The sequence below is a fragment of the Electrophorus electricus genome, chromosome 6 (assembly GCF_041902795.1).
Source record: "Electrophorus electricus isolate QZ-2024a chromosome 6, ASM4190279v1, whole genome shotgun sequence".
In the NCBI taxonomy this organism is placed as follows: Eukaryota; Metazoa; Chordata; class Actinopteri; order Gymnotiformes; family Gymnotidae; genus Electrophorus; species Electrophorus electricus.
Genome location: NC_137502.1, coordinates 35,229,986 through 35,245,862, shown reverse-complemented (window position 1 = coordinate 35,245,862; position 15,877 = coordinate 35,229,986). Strand labels below are relative to the sequence as shown.

Here is a 15,877-nt window from a genome sequence, read left to right as displayed (position 1 = left end):
GATCAGTCTCCTGGCTTTTCATTGCTAAATTTCTAACAAAGGTAATGCCATGTTTCATTAGTATAAAGAAGACATTCAAATCAACCAGCAGAGGGCAGCATAGTGTTGCTATAAAGAGCAAATCCTCCCAGGTCCTTAGCAGGGAGGGTCTAGTGTATTTGATCGCTACCACAGAGCCACCACAGAGCACCATAGGGATGTTATACAGGATCAAACGCTCCCAGGTCCATACTATGATGGATAAAGTGACGTATTACATTTTTTTTCAGTCGCTAATCTACAAATCTTGATACCTTAAACACAAACATAACTTTTCCTTTCCCAATATTTTCTTCATTTAATAAAAGGAAAACTCTTCTGGCAAAAGATAAGACAATGTGGTACATACAAACTGCAGATCTCCTGAATGCCTTCTGCATAACTACAAGTACAAATTTCATCACAAAACACAACTGACCTCATTTTGTCATGTTATAAGTAGGATCACATTGCCATTTAAAACAACTTTTTTCTATTCTTAGCCAGGTTGTCAGTTCATTGAAACAGTTTTTCATGGTTGCTTACACATTTTTATAGAAAAAAATTCTTAATAACCGAAGCTCAGGTTTCTTTTGCCTGTCTATTTGAAAAAAAAAACAACTCTAAACACATTTTATAGGACTTGACTCACATAACAAACTGCCAGCCTTTTGCAAACTACTGCACACGATGCTCAGCCTCTAAGCCCAGATTTCAGTACAAATCTATATTGCCATGCTTTTTTAAGATTAAGGGGAAAAAAGTATAAATATGGAAGTCAGTAACAAAACGTACTTATGAAGCATGGTGGCTAAGTGGTTAAGGTATTTGCTTTCTAATCAGAAGGTTGCTTGTTCAGCCCCCACTGTTGGGTCCTTGAGCAAAGCCCTTAATTCTCAGTTGGTTTAGTTGTGTTCATACATAATTGTAATTTCCTTTGGATAAAAGTGTCAGCTATATTCTGTAAATATGAAGAGAAATTAAGTCATTATGTATTTCTCATATCGATAATGATACAAAGGAGACATACTGTTGGGCTTATTAAGGAACTATGCATTTACAGATCTTTTATGTACAAGTGCCATTTATGGATTGATGGCTTATTTCTACATCAAGAACGAATTGTCTAGACGTGCCAACCAGTGCTCCTTCATTAACCTTCAGAACAAGACTGCTGGACCCACATGAATAAACAGTCTCATCCAGTGTAATGAAGTAACAGTTAATACTACGGTCATGCTGGTGGGGCTGTCAGTTATATACTGTCTGTAAAGGAGGGAAATAACAGGTGAGGACGATTAGGAGGAAGGCCTCACTCAAAGTGACAAAAACGTTCAGATGAAACTCTAGTTAAAAGTGTCATAAACCAGGGCTTGATCCTGAGGGGCGGTTCAGTGCATACAGCCCAACCTGTGCTGTAATGTAATTACATGGACCCATAATCCATCTATGAAACAATTGGTGACTCAGTTTGTGGTGTGATCTGAATTCAATCTGGTAACACACAACAGGATTCATTAATGTGCTACGAGTAAGATCATACACTTATAAGGTCAAGTCACAGATCTTTAGTGGTAAGAGGAAAAATATTCAGTTGAATCACTGTAAACATACATGTTAGCCTACTACCCCATAGCTATTTACCTTATAACGACAGTACGCCCACACTGTAAAATGCCCATCAACTACAAGTAACCCACAAAAAGTGCTACCACCTTTTGAATGTACACTTTCTGGACATGGCAGTGGAGACCTTCTGATTCCTGTACAGGAGACATCGTCGTGGTAACAGGTTGTGAAGAAATTACCATGTGCCTTTGTAACTTGTCCTTGAATATATTTAACACTTGTGTGAGTTTCAGCCACATCTCTTCAGCCATCTACCAAAAAGACTGAAAAGAGTCAACATGGCACATTTGATGATTCCATCAATGCGGCAATCCTAGAAAATGCAAACTAAACAAGTAAATATGAGCTTTATTCTCTGCTTTCTTTCTTTACTTATGGGAAAATAGCAAATTAAGTTCTATTTATATATAATTGATATATGTTTTTTACTTTCATTTTCTATTTGTCTATTAGGTGGGTAACATGATGCAAATGTGTCAGTCTCATCTTCTTTGCTTTGGGACGTGCAATTTTTCTGTCTACACTCACATATAATATAGTCCATTACATACGTTCATGTGTCTGTAATATATTTCCTAAGAGTGAGTCATCGAAGCAAGCACAGATTAACCAGGGTTCCACACCACTGTCATGAAGAAGTAACAACTTAAATCTTGTGTGACACATAAAACTGTATGTGGTGGAAAAATGAGAGCACATCAAACACAGGCAGCCTTATGCATTGAGTAGTAAAAAGTTTATTGAGTTCTGTCCCCTGTATAACAGAGAAGGAGAACTGACTCGCAGTACAAGTCCCCCTCCCCTTATACACAGAGAAGAAAAGAAAGAAAAAAGAAAAAACAGCTCCTACAAGGTATCTGAACTTTATGTTTTGGTTAGCCTGAGCGCAGGTGGCGTGTTCTATCTCTACGGTTAGGACAGTCTTCTTCTATCTCTATGGGTAGAACAGCATGTGAGCCGCTGATGTCCTTGGCTCTCGCGCCTATCTACAGACTGTTATGCTGTGACTATAGAAACACAAATCAAGGTAAAGCGAAGCAAAATAAATTTCCAAAACACTGTAGAAGCTAGAAAAGCTATTGACCTTCTAGGCCAGGTAAGATTCTTTAATGTTTTTTAACAGTTGTCTGTCAAGACAAAATATATCTTGAGTTTAATGTATTAATATATTTTGATATTATATATAATGATATTATATATATATATATATATATATATATATATATATATATATATATATATATATATATAATATTTAATATATTAATATATTTTGATATTATCAAAATATATCTTGAGTTTAATGTGAACGTGTTTTTATTAAAATGTTTTGTATTCAAGCAACACACTGTTTTTTTATTGCGTATAGATGCATTTATTCAAACCTAGTGAGATTAAAATTAGATCTGTAAACCTACTCCTTTTAGTGAAAGAATGCCATATAAGCACTGAAGAAATAGAAATTTATGGCATTTTTCACATATGAAATATAAAATGTTTTTTGAGCGTTTATGTAGTATTTTTTCTTCTGTAAAATATATAACAATGTTAGAACAACATATCCATACCTATCCTATTATTCTGTATACATTTAACAACTCTATTTGCTGTTGGATTATTCTTGCTTTTGGTGTGTTTGACCCACGACTGCTGGAATCGCAGTTATCCATTTATCCGTTTATTATAACAGTTCTTCACTGCTGCGTTTATTGAGGGCAGGACAACAAGCCTTTATTGAAGGAAGGGGTGTTTTCATAGGCCAGATGTCTTCCTAATGATTGATGATGGGCCAAATGTCTAAATGCACATTTTTTTGTCTGCCTGGCCTGGTCTGGAAGCATCAGGGAGGCATGAGGAGCTCAGGAACAAACCCAAATGGTAAGCACTCTTGAGACCTATCACCAATCAAACCTTTGGTGAGGGGAGCTAATGCACATCTCTGTGTATATATGACATGAGAGCAGTCTCAGTCAATCTCAGCCAAGGGGTAGCGGAAGACTTCGCCAGTGTGACGGAGCTGTCAGCGTTCACGAGAGCTTGGATTCTCCTCTCACCCAGATACAGGACACATAAGGTGCAACAGCTGGGTCATTTGTGAAAGTGGGGAAAGACAGGCCTTTTAGGAATAGTGATGACGCTCAGCAGCATCGCGGTGGAACATATGCCCATCTGCTCCATCACCTCTAGTAAGTCAGGATAGTAACTTATAAGGCAGGCTATTAGATACATCTAATGGCCTACCTTATATCAAATAGCTTTGTAACGGTGAGCGGTAAGGAGGCGGACGCATGTGCAGAGAAGAACGAGATTTATTATGGGCAAATTCAGAATCAGAGTCGGTATAAAGGTCCAGGGACAAATTACCAATAAGGAGAGTATGGGTATAAATGATTACGAATATTAGGCTATAACAAGATGCTAAGAAAACTTGGGGTTAAGAAACAGGCACAGAGTACAACCTTAACAAAAACAATGATTCCAAATTACATGCACGCACGGAGTCAAGAAACATACAGTGAACAGCTCAAGACAGGCTTTACTAAACGAGGAACTAAACTAGAGACAGGTGTTGAAAATCAAACAAGGGGAGGAGAAAGCCAAAATATGGGACGTAACTAAAAACACAAGACAAGGAAAGCATGGAAGCTAGGAGAGACTGATCGTGATGACCTTACTTTATATCCAACAGCGAGGGTATTCAGCGAGGGTAATCAAACATGGTGGGGCAAAATAAAGAGATAAGGGGGAAACACCGAGGGTATAATAATACACGAACGGAGCAAACGGAAACGCAATGGTGACGACAGTACTATGAGCATAGTATTAACATGACTGTAGGAACGTGACTTACCAAAATAACAGACAAACTAGAAGACAAAAACCAGGGCTAAAAAAAACAGAACAATCAAGGATAATCAGATGCAGGTGAACATAACAGGGACAACCAAAACATGGACTGGAACTGAGGAACAAATGAGGGACGGAGAAAACGAAACCAAGGAACGAACAAGGAAGTAAAGGAAAACAAAGAAACCATAAAACCACAGGGAAACCATAAAACAGGAACGCTAGGAGGTCAGCCAATCGGTACAGACCCCCCTACCGAAGCATGCAACACCAGGGCATGCAAAACAAAACAGGACCTGGACGAGACACAGGCAAGTGGAACCGGTAAGATGCGGAGCAGGGACAAGACACAGAAACAGAGGCAGGAGATAAGGAAAGACATCGAGTGGGAACAAAAGGGCTACATGTGTCAGAGACAGGGCCAAAAGGAGGAGCCAGGGAAGATGAGACAGACGGGGGACACGCGGAGCGAACAAAGAAGTGGAAGCCAGGCTAGGGGCAGGACTACAGACAGGGACCTTGGCAGGACAAGGGGCATGTATGGGATACGAAGCCAAACCCTGGACAGGTGCAGGAATCAGGGCAAATTGAGGGATGGAAGTAGGACAGGGAAAGGGAGTCGGACCGGCAACACGGCTGGACCAGGAGGCGGGTACAGATTCAGGAGAGGAAAGGAGAGGAGACACGCTGGTAGTGGGAACAGGGACGGGAACAGAAGCAAAGACAGAGGTAAGTACATTCAGCACAACAGAAACAGGAACCGGAACAAAATACACAGTTGGCATGGATACAGGTACTGGGACGGCCAAAGGAACACTAATGCCACAAGGCAGGGTAACAGGTTTCACCAGGGTAACACAAACAGGCATGGATGTATGGACAGGAACACAGACAAAACCCGGAACAAGAGTAGGCAAAACAAGAACTGAGCAAACATTAGAAGCAGACTCTGGGGTAGTAAGGGGGGCTGTTGCAGCAGCCTCAAGGGGCAGAGAAGGTACAGGAAGAGTATATGGTGTGGACACAGGAACCGTAGGGGTCTGGGAGGCCGATGGAGAGGGTCACTGGCTCTCTGCGAGGTGTGGCCGAAGGAGTCCTAAACGTCTTTGGAGGCACACCTGGAGCAGCTATTGGGGGCATAGGGGAGTCTTGAGGAGCAACCACAGGGACAGGCCTGGCACGAGGCAAGAAGAATTGTGGAGTGGCCTGTTCCACTACAGGAACAGGTGGATCCGGTGATGCGGTGTTCAGCGGCGGCGGGTCTGGGAGGTCTGGAGGCAGGGCTGCGGTGGTCAGAGGAGTGGCGGGGAGGTCCAGATGCATGGCTTTGATTGTCAGCGGCGGGTCCGGGATGCAGCTACAGGAACAAACTTGACACAGGAAACAGAACTGGCGGCATCCACTATGCTGGGAACAGGCTCAGGACGGGCGGTGTCTCTCACACCAGGAACAGGCTCAGGACGGGCAGTGTCTATTCTACTGGGGACTGGAACTGGATCAGCACGGGCGCCGCCTCTCGCACCAGGGACTGGAATTGGATCAGGATGGGCGGCGTCTCAGGAGGGCAAAACCAAAGGTTTCCCATCCCGAAGCGTAGAGAGCAGAGTCCAGATATACTCAAACTCCTCTTCTGGTAGTAAACCAGTGTCCCTCGTAGCGTGGCGTGAAGGTGGCTTAACTGAAGTGGATGGAACACGACGTGACTTGGAGAGGCCCTCCCTCTGCATTCTTGTTGTGGGTCGGATATTCTGTAACGACTCCAGCAGAAATGAGGCAAGAGGCACAATGCAAATGCAGGAGGTGGTTTATTCAGCGAGGGTAACCAAATACGGTGGGGCAAAATAAACAGAAGCAAGGGGGAAACACTAAGGGTAAAATACTACACAAGCGGAACAAATGGAAAAGCAATGGCAATGATAGTACTATGAGCATAATATAGGCATGACTGAAGGAACGTGACTTTATACCTAATAGCCTACCATGTATCTATTAGCTTACTTTATATCTAATAGCCTACTGTCACGAGACGCCTTCCCCACTTACAGGTCACGTGGTACGGCCTGCCGTGTGTGTGTGGGGGGGGGGGGAGTTCACTCCTGTTTGTAGCCACACCCCCCATGATAGGCTGCACCTGTACAGGGTTAATCGTTAGTGTTTGTTAGTCTATTTGTACCCCCATCAGTATGTGCCTCACTGTTGGTCATTGTTTGTTAGCATCTGAGTATAATGTTAAATGTTCATGGTTGTGTAGCCCTTATTAGTATTTGTATAGCATGTATGTACTTTATATCTAATAGCATACTTTATATCTAACAGACTACTTTATATCTAATAGCCTACCTTAGTTGCTGGGTGCTAAGCAGTGAACATCAGGAGACAGGCTTCATTGTTTCTTACTAAGATGAAAATACTTGTTCGTGTTTTGACACAGCTTTCTCTGTGTCATAGAATTTTTGTCAAAACCAGGAATGTCTGCATTTAATAAATGTGAACCAACATCAGAAATCAAAAGGAGAGCTTTGTTTTGACCTTTTGACCTTTGCTTTTATCATGTTGAAGGGTTAGTCCGTCCCGTGGTCTGTTCCTGCTGGAGTCCGTGAAGAAGAGGAACCTGTCTGCTGTGGGACTCAAGTCAAAAATATTTTAAGATAATATATTTGTGATAGGAGCAACGGCACAGAGGAAGCATGAGGCAAGTTCAAGCTAAAGAGCTCTTTATTCTCCATGGTCAAATGAAAACACTCACAAAATGCACAAAAAAAAAGTTTTCTTAATATGAGGATCTTGTGGAAGCGACGCACGGGATGATTCTCCCATCTGGCTTAGTCCACTAATGTGCAGCGCCTTCTCCAGAGACCTGTAGGATTAAATAGCAATGACACTTATGCAAATTGATTGGTGTAATTGATTAAAACTCTGGTGATCGGGAACAAGGTAGGGGTATAGGACGGTCCCTATCTAAAGTGGGTGTGTCCTCTCTGTCCGATGACCGGCCAACCGTGACAGCGTTCCTCCGGACCATACCCCTCCCAGTCCACGAGATATTGCAACTGCTTGCCCCTCCTTCGAGAGTCGAGCAGGGACCGCACTCTGTATGCAGGACCACCCTCAATCTCCAGAGGTGGAGGCAGAGGCCCCGAGAGGTTGCGCTCCTCCGCGAGGGGACCTGCCACCACAGGCTTCAGGACCAATGCTTGAAATGCCCGGGACGCCCGACTGCTTCCCGGAAGACATCCTTAACTTTCCCTGTGCTGGCATAAGGACCTTCTTACTTCGTGGCCAGCTTTCCAGTAGAGCCTGCTCGGCCATCCTTTGTGGCTACCCACACCTTTTGTCCTATCACATACTGGGCAGTCTCTCCACGTCTTCTATCGGCTTTCCGCATGTAGATGCTGATGTGTCTCTGCCCACACTCGTTCGCTGCGTTGGCACCACTGTTCCACCACAGGCTGATCCAACGTAGGAGGGTTCCAAGGGTAGAGTGGCGCTTGGTACCCTAACACACACTCAAATGGGGTTAGTCCAGTTCCTGTATGATGCAGAGAATCCTGCGCATATTTTGCCCAGGCGAATATTTGCTATGTGCGGAATGAAGCCACAAATGTCACCATGTACCTGTTCAGGGCTGACAACCAGTAGCATGCACCTAGCAACTGGGCGGTATGGGTGGACCCCAGATGGCCAGTTCCCTTTGAGGTATGTGCCCACATGATGAGGGAGTCACGAAGTTTGGGTGGCACGTATAGCTGATTGGGTGGACATTGTGGATGAGGGTTAGCAGCTTCAATTTGCTTGTCGATCTCCCAGCTTAGTGATGCCAGAAAGCAAGAGGAGGGAAGGACAGGTTCTAAATAGGTCACTTGCGCCTCAGCGTTGTATAGGCGTGAGAGTGCGTCTGCCCTCTCGTTCCTCTCCCCTGGGCTATAGGTAACTTGGAAATTGAAACGTGAAAAGAAGAGTGACCACCGGGCTTGCCTGGAATTCATCCTCTTGGTGTTCTGGAGGTATTTGAGGTTTTTGTGATCGGTGATCACCATAAAGAGGTGATGGGCTCCATCTAGCCAGTGCCTCCAGTGCTCAAACGTGAGTTTGAGCTAGCAATTCACGGTCTCCAACTCCATAATATCATTCGGCTGGACTCAACTTGTGGAAAAAGTAGGCTATGGGGTGTAATTTACCTCCTTTCTCCTGTTGTTGCGACAGCACAGTTCCCACACCCACATTGGAAGCATCCACCTCCACCATGAAAGGTTTTCTTGGATTGGGTTTTCGTACCACCTGTGCAGAGGAGAAGGCGTTTTTGATCTCCTCAAAGGATCTCTGTAGCCCGGGATTCCAGTTCAGTCGTTTGTTCTGATCCCGGAGTAGGTCCATGAGGGGCTGAGCTAGTGTACTGAAAGACTTAACAAAACGTCTGTAAAAATGAGCGAACCCCAGGAAACGCTGTAAATCTCTGCATGTATGGGGTCTTGGCCAGGCCTTAACTGCCTTTACCTTACCTGATTGCATACGCACACTACCTTCTTGAATAACGTAGCCCAGGAAGTTGATCTCTTTCTTGTAGAATTCACATTTCTCCACTTTGCAATATAGGAAATTCCTAAACAGAGTCTGTAGAACGGTACACACATCACATACATGTTTGTCCCAGGAGGTGGAATAGATCAGAATGTCATTGATGTAAGCGACAATGGATCTACCCAAGAACTCCCTTAGGACCTTGTTAATGTATGCTTGGAACACAGAGGGGGCTGTGGCCAGACTGTAGGGTAGGACTAAGTAATCATAATGCCCTGAAGATGTACTAAACGCCGTCTTCCACTCGTCTCCCTCTCTAATCCTTATGAGATTATATGCACTGCGTAAATCGAGTTATCGAGCTAGTGAAGTACCTAGCTCCCCTTAGTTGTTCCAGCAGGAACAGGAACTAAGGGAAGGGGACATGGGTACTGTATAAGCATCTTATTGAGGCCCTGATAGTCCACACAGGGTCTTAGACCCCCGTCTTTCTTTTTCACAAAGAAAACGCTGGCTGAGGCCAGAGACGTAGAGGGATGGATATATCCCTGTTCCAGGGCCACCTTTACATACTGTCCCATCGCTCACTCCTCCTCCAGGGAGAGAGAATAGACTCAGCTTCTGGGAGGTACTGCCCCTTCCTTAAGAGTAATGGCACAATCCCAGTCGTGATGAGGGGGGAGCTATGTGGCCTTGGTGGTACTGAACACTTGCGCCATATCCTCGTACTCTCAGGGAACGGTGACCTGCCTATCAGTCTCTGGGCTCTCTATGGAAGTCGCCTGGAGACACACTCTCCGATGTGGAAAGCATTGCCCTTTGCAAGATGGAGCTCACTGGAGGAAATGGTTCTTGTTCCACAACAGGTGTGGGTTATGGTGAAGCAGCCATGGTAAACCGAATGAGATAGAGTGAGCGGGGGAGGATATGAAGTAAATGCCGTTTGATCAACATGCCCCTCACTGGTCTCGAGGCTCACCCGAGGAGTGATGTGAGTAATGTAACCTGACCCTATCGGTCCTCCGTCAAGTGCCTGAATGCAAAAGGGAGAAGGTAAGGCTATGGCTCTTATTCCTAATTTTTTTGTGAACCCCCAATCCATAACATCACTGGTGGCCCCAGAATCGACCAGTGCCAGGGTCAAAAGCACACCTCCCTTGTGGATTACCTTAACTGGTATCCTACACAATGATCACAATCCTACACAATGTTTGGAGAGTAACTCACCGCATTGCTCTCCTGGCATGCGTCTTACCTCAGCCACGCCCTGTTGCATAGCAACAGACCCTTCCAGTCTCGCTTGGGCAGACCCTTCCAGTCTCACTGGCGAGTCCACTGAAGGGAAGGGACTCAGAAGATCCTGCTGGCTCCACCCAACCGCCCTCTTTCTGGTTGTTGTGGTGCCCCTCGGTCCTCCTCAGCCCTGGCTCAACAGCCTCAGCCCCCCCCTCCCCCCCCAAGAAATTCCTGGGGGTGTTCCCCTCCATTTCCGGAGAAGACCTGGACAGCAGTCGCGGTCCTCTCCCCACTGTCCTGGGATCCAGGCAGCAGCCTACGCAGCTTCCGCTAGGAAGTCCATTTTTAGCTGCGTGAGCCGGCGTCCTGTGGTGGTCGGTTATTCTGTAACGCGTGTGGCCCGAGTGCCCAAGGGCGTGGAGCAGGACGCACAGACACACAAACATTTAATTGAAACATCTAAACACAACGGTACTCACACGTATTACAAACAAGGAACATGAAACGGCTAATGTTAAACAGACACGATAAATAAGAATACATCTTAAATTAACACGTTACATTCACACATTATGCCAACAATAACCGACAACACTGCACACAACGACGAGAGTTTGAATACACAAAAGACTAACACAATACAGGTGTGTGCAGGTGTGGCTACGAACATGACCCTCCCACTGCACGCGGCGAGCCAAACCATGTGACTCGCGAGAGGCGAGCGTTCCGTGACAATTAGTTTGTGTAATAGCCCAATACATAATAAAATATATTTTGCTGTTTTTCACGTGATTGTTTTTTTAATATAAGTGTTGTCTAAGCACTTTTAATGTATGCCATATTAGGACTTGAATTTGCTCTGAGTGGCCTGTCACCTGTTTTTTTTACTTTTTACTGTTTACTCTGTTTAAAGAAACCACGTTCTCTGACCCTGCAAGTGTTCTGTGACACCTATAACTTCACCACTCTCAACCACCTCTCCCCAAACCATGATTTCTGTTAAATTAACCATATGAAGTCATATGAAGTATGCCTACTGTGGGCAGTTTTTTATTTATTTGAATCATTTCATGTTCAAGAACTTACCAGTTCACACACTTTCACAATAAAAAAACAGCTTCTTTGCTTGTTGTCCAATTTTTCTTTGTATATATATTTCACTGGTTTGGCTGGTTGTCTTTGCAACACCTCCAGTCTAAAATCATGTAGGAAATCATCAAAATATTCACTAAACATTTTACTGGAGTTACACATGAACAGAATATATGTTGCTGTTCCTAAAACCAGTACCAGTCATACTTACATACTTGACTGAAGCATTTTGTGTTCATGTCTGCTTTCACACACACCCATGAATGGCATTATTTAATACACCCACACAAGGTTTATGTGGCATTTGTGTATTTAGGGCAGACACACTCCTGGTTTTCTTTTGTTAGGAGACCATTCTGTTTACTGTTTCTGATCTCCTGTGTTCTGCTAGGAACACCCCATGCTAAAGCTAGTCACAGATTTTAGTGACTGCAATGGGTTCTTTTACAAAGACATAGAACCTTGAGGGGTGGATCAAAATGACAAGAAGATCTGTCAGAAATTTTAAAACTTTTTTCTCTTTGCTACACTCTACTAGACCAGCCACAGGATCCCTCTATACAGTGCATACACATTTGACAAGCCATGCACTGAAGAAGAAAAATCTGGATACTCCACTGATCCACAGATACAATCTATACTGCTGTATTAGGCATGTTGTGTCTTTATAACGATCTATAATACAGAACTGCACAGCTGAGAAACTATAAGGGAAATGTCCACCAGAAATGACCAGTCCATCATTTTGATATGCTGATATATGCTGATATATAAGGTCTGAGTGCGTGTATTACAGTAGTCTGTTTGTGAAATGATCTAGGAGGGAAAGCTTAAATTAAATGATCAATTCCCTCGACTATATTCATAAAATACACATCCTCATGTATGCATGGCATGTCTTTGTCATCTTTACTGCAGTAATAGGATGGCAGACTAATGTAATACATCTATTTGGTGGTCTTTAAAGTGGTTTTTACCTTCTATTAAGTAAAATGCACATTTCTTCACAACTGTGTCTAATCAACTTAACTACAATATTTAATTTTTTTAATCTAAAAACACAAAGGCTTTATCGTTTTTGTGAATATCAAAACCATGTTTCTTTTCAATTAAAACACTTTTTAAAAACAATTTTTATATTATTTAACTGGGAGAAAATCAAAATGGAAGGCTAAAGAAAGAAGGAAGAAAACCAAAATGGTTCATTGAGCCGCAGGTACAACATATATTACAACATATATTACAACATGTATTAGAAACTTTCTCAGCCGGTTTGTTCAGGCCTGTATGCTGCAGAACCTTCTGGCAGATGGCAGCCCGGTGAACAGGCCGTGTGCTGGATGGTTCCTGTCTAGCCGGATCTTTTCGATTTTCCTCAAGCAGCGGGACCGATGGATGTCCCGTAAGATTGGAAATGTGCTGCCTATGACGGATTCTGCGGTCCTCACTACTCTCTGATGGGCTTAGCGGCCGCTTGCAGTGCAGCTGCTCTATTGTGCCTGAGTTGGTGAGGATGTCAGGGCGCAGACCAAACACCCCGAGCCTGGAAGAAGAGGTGCTGGTGGGCTGATCTCACCGCTGTGTTGGTGTAGAGGGACCAGGTGAGGTCATCAGTGAGGTGTACACTGAGGAATTCAACATTACTGACTTTCCACTTTGGCTCAGTGCAGTGACTTCTCCCCATCTCTAAACCACTTCTATGTCATTGTGAACCGAATGTGGGCAAAAAATAATTATTAAACAATTATATCATGACATGCTTCGCTGTCTACTTCACATTAATACAAGTTAGCAGTGACATGGCTAGGAGGTGTGGATTTGTATTTTTCAAAGGAAACTGTGAGGTCATGGTAAGGGCTGGGAGTTCCTGGGTTGTACAGAAGCTTAGTTTTACTGGGGTTGAGTGGTGTCTGTCATCCATGACAAAATGTCAGTCAAGCATTCTTTGATACATCTGAAACCTGCGTGTCAGAGGAGAGGAAAGAAATAATTATTCGGGTGTCGTCAGCATTGCAGTGGTTGGAGAAGTCATGAGCAGATATAATATCACTAAGAGAAAAAGTATACAAAGAGAAGAGAAGAGGACCTAACACTGAGCCCTGGGGGAGTCACCGGGAGTTTTGGCTCCTTCACTGCTCTGAGAGCTGTTTCTGTCAAATGTGCTGGTTTGCAGCCCGACTGATTGGGATCGTGGAGCTGGCTTCTGGGTGAGGAAAAGACATAATTGATTGTACACTGCTTGTTCAAGAACTGTTAAGAGGAAAGAGAAAAGTGATATCAGTCTGTAATTTGTTATGATGAAGCTGACAGGTGTGTCCTTCTTTAAGATTGGCACCACCTTGGCAATTGGTACATGTCCAGAGGATAAGGAGATGTTGATGATGCCAGAGATGAAGAGAAGCAGATCTCAGATCTGGAATGAGGTCCAGGAGTTGAAGGATTTTACCTGAGAAGAGAGGAGAAAAAAGAGAGTTGGATGTAGGAGAGTGAACACTGGATGGAAGAGTGGGAACAGAGGAAAAGGACTGGTGGATTGCTGTAACCTCCTCAAAGAAGGTGCTGAAATCCTCAGCTGTAAGAGATGAGGAAGGAGGGGGAGGAGGACAGTCAAGGAGAGAAGAAAAATACTGAAGAGCTTCTGAGGATCAGATGCCGGTGATTCAAATGTACCTCTGGTGCCAACCCTTACACTGAGAAGTCAGTATTCAGGTGATGATGATCTGATGTGAAGTTCAGGATTGGTGGAGTGCTGGGTTGGGTGACGAACTGCCTGCTGGGTGTTGTAGTGAGATGAGGAATCAGGCGATATGACAGTCGCTCCAACCACGCCTGTGTTAAATACGGTAAAAGATACTATTGGCCATCTATGGCAAAAGACAGGTCATTCATAACTGTAAAATATAATTTAAAAAAATAATTAACATCAATTCCACATTGTTCACAAAGGTTTAATGTCAAACTCCTGAATTAATCCTCTATTAAAAGTATCCAATGTATAAATCCAAAATAACTCTTTGCCATAATTTCTTAGCAGTGTTTCCATCTCTTCTGTTAGGGACGGTCAGCATTGCTCAGCCAATTACTTTAATCAAGCAACACTGCTCCGCCAGTTACCTTAAGCCTTCCCAGGTGGTGTGGAACATTCCATTTTTGGCACTGATGGCAAAACTTCAAGGTTGTTGTATGAATATTGTACATTGTTGTGACAAGTAAATCAGAATCAGAATAAAGCAACATAAAACTCAGTATGTTTATTTAAATCCAATTTTGACCCATACTGAACAATATTTGAAAATTAAGAAATATCTCCAAATATCTTTCCCGTGATATATGACATGGCTGGAGGTGAGTGACACTGGGGCGAGGTAGAACGTAAACAATGAACACAGTTTAGTAAACGGTTCACAAGAATAAAAGGCAATGGACAAACACCTAGAAGCCTTTGGCAGAATGACTTCTGAAGATTTGTTTTGAAATTCCATTCCATGTTCCTTCTAAGAAAAGGGGAACAATGCAACAATAGTTTAAAAAGTTAACATTACTCACAGTACTTTAGTTCCTCTCACATTTTTGAGAGAACAATAATAATAAATAATACATTTGCAATACTTCCAGAATGAAGTCATTAAAATCATAAGAATGAGGTTGTAATATTACAAAAAAGGTTGTAATTTACCAAAATTGTTCGAGAAATAACATAATGACAAAAAGATGTACAACTAGAAAACAGCAATATGAGCAGTCTGTCAGTATGAGGTTGCAGGTAACACAAGATGTTAGCAACACCACGGTCATGGATTCAGTTCCCAGGAGGCACTAATGCGTAATTAAATCATCAATGTAAAATTACACTGACAAGCACACTGCAGCATTATTAGAAGCAATAGCAGCATTCAGAATTTGTCACTTTAAGACCATTAATACACACAGGAAATAAAATGCATACATGATCAATTTTATGTTTGCTGTTACTTCCATTAACTACTTCAAACCAAGTGGTCAAAAATGACAGTCACTTCTGGGTGAGAGTATGCTTGGTGCGATTGTTGCTGCTGCTTCTCACTGGATCTTACAGTTATTGTTGCTGTGTTTTCTTTCCCGAATCTTAATTCTGGATTACATTTTTGGCTTACATCCTTTCTTTTGGTCTCCTGTATACAATACATGACTCCTCACAAGTGTCTTCGTCGCCTGTTCTGTGTGTGTCTTGACCGTACCTGCCTTCCTGCTGCGAGCTCCTTACTAACCTTCACTTTGTCTGCTTGTTTACTGGTTGAGTTTTTAACCGCTGTATAAAGTTGCTGGCTGCCAGGTATTTGGTTGATATGTGTGTCCTTGCTGTTCGTAGGCTAGTTGTTGGTTGGTATAGCTGGATGGCTAATGTAGCATGGTAAGAAGGTCCGAGAGCTTTTTTCTACCGATGCGGACTGGTTCTCTGCCAATAAAGATCTGCCATGATCTTTTCTGGTTGTATGCAGCATCTTTTTACCATTTTTTGCTTTTGAGTGCTTGTGGCTGGCCTTCCTGCCTGTCAGTA

At 43.3% G+C, this 15,877-nt stretch overlaps 1 long non-coding RNA gene across 6 annotated transcripts in view; it reads right to left on the bottom strand.

The window, feature by feature from the left end:
* Positions 1-11,271: 11,271 nt before the first annotated feature.
* Positions 11,272-15,877, bottom strand: part of LOC113568248 (uncharacterized) — a 24,835-nt gene continuing 20,229 nt past the window's right edge. For 4 of the 6 annotated variants that reach the window (XR_014124315.1, XR_014124317.1, XR_014124314.1 and 1 more), the window contains 5 exons: positions 14,773-14,834; positions 14,011-14,169; positions 13,679-13,786; positions 13,427-13,543; positions 11,272-13,301 (listed from right to left, as the gene is read on the bottom strand). This is a non-coding gene — a long non-coding RNA (uncharacterized LOC113568248). Of the gene's footprint in view, positions 13,302-13,426; positions 13,544-13,678; positions 13,787-13,883; positions 13,913-14,010; positions 14,170-14,772; positions 14,835-15,877 lie in introns of all 6 variants that reach the window. The other 2 variants (XR_014124318.1, XR_014124316.1) reach the window with 2 other exon arrangements.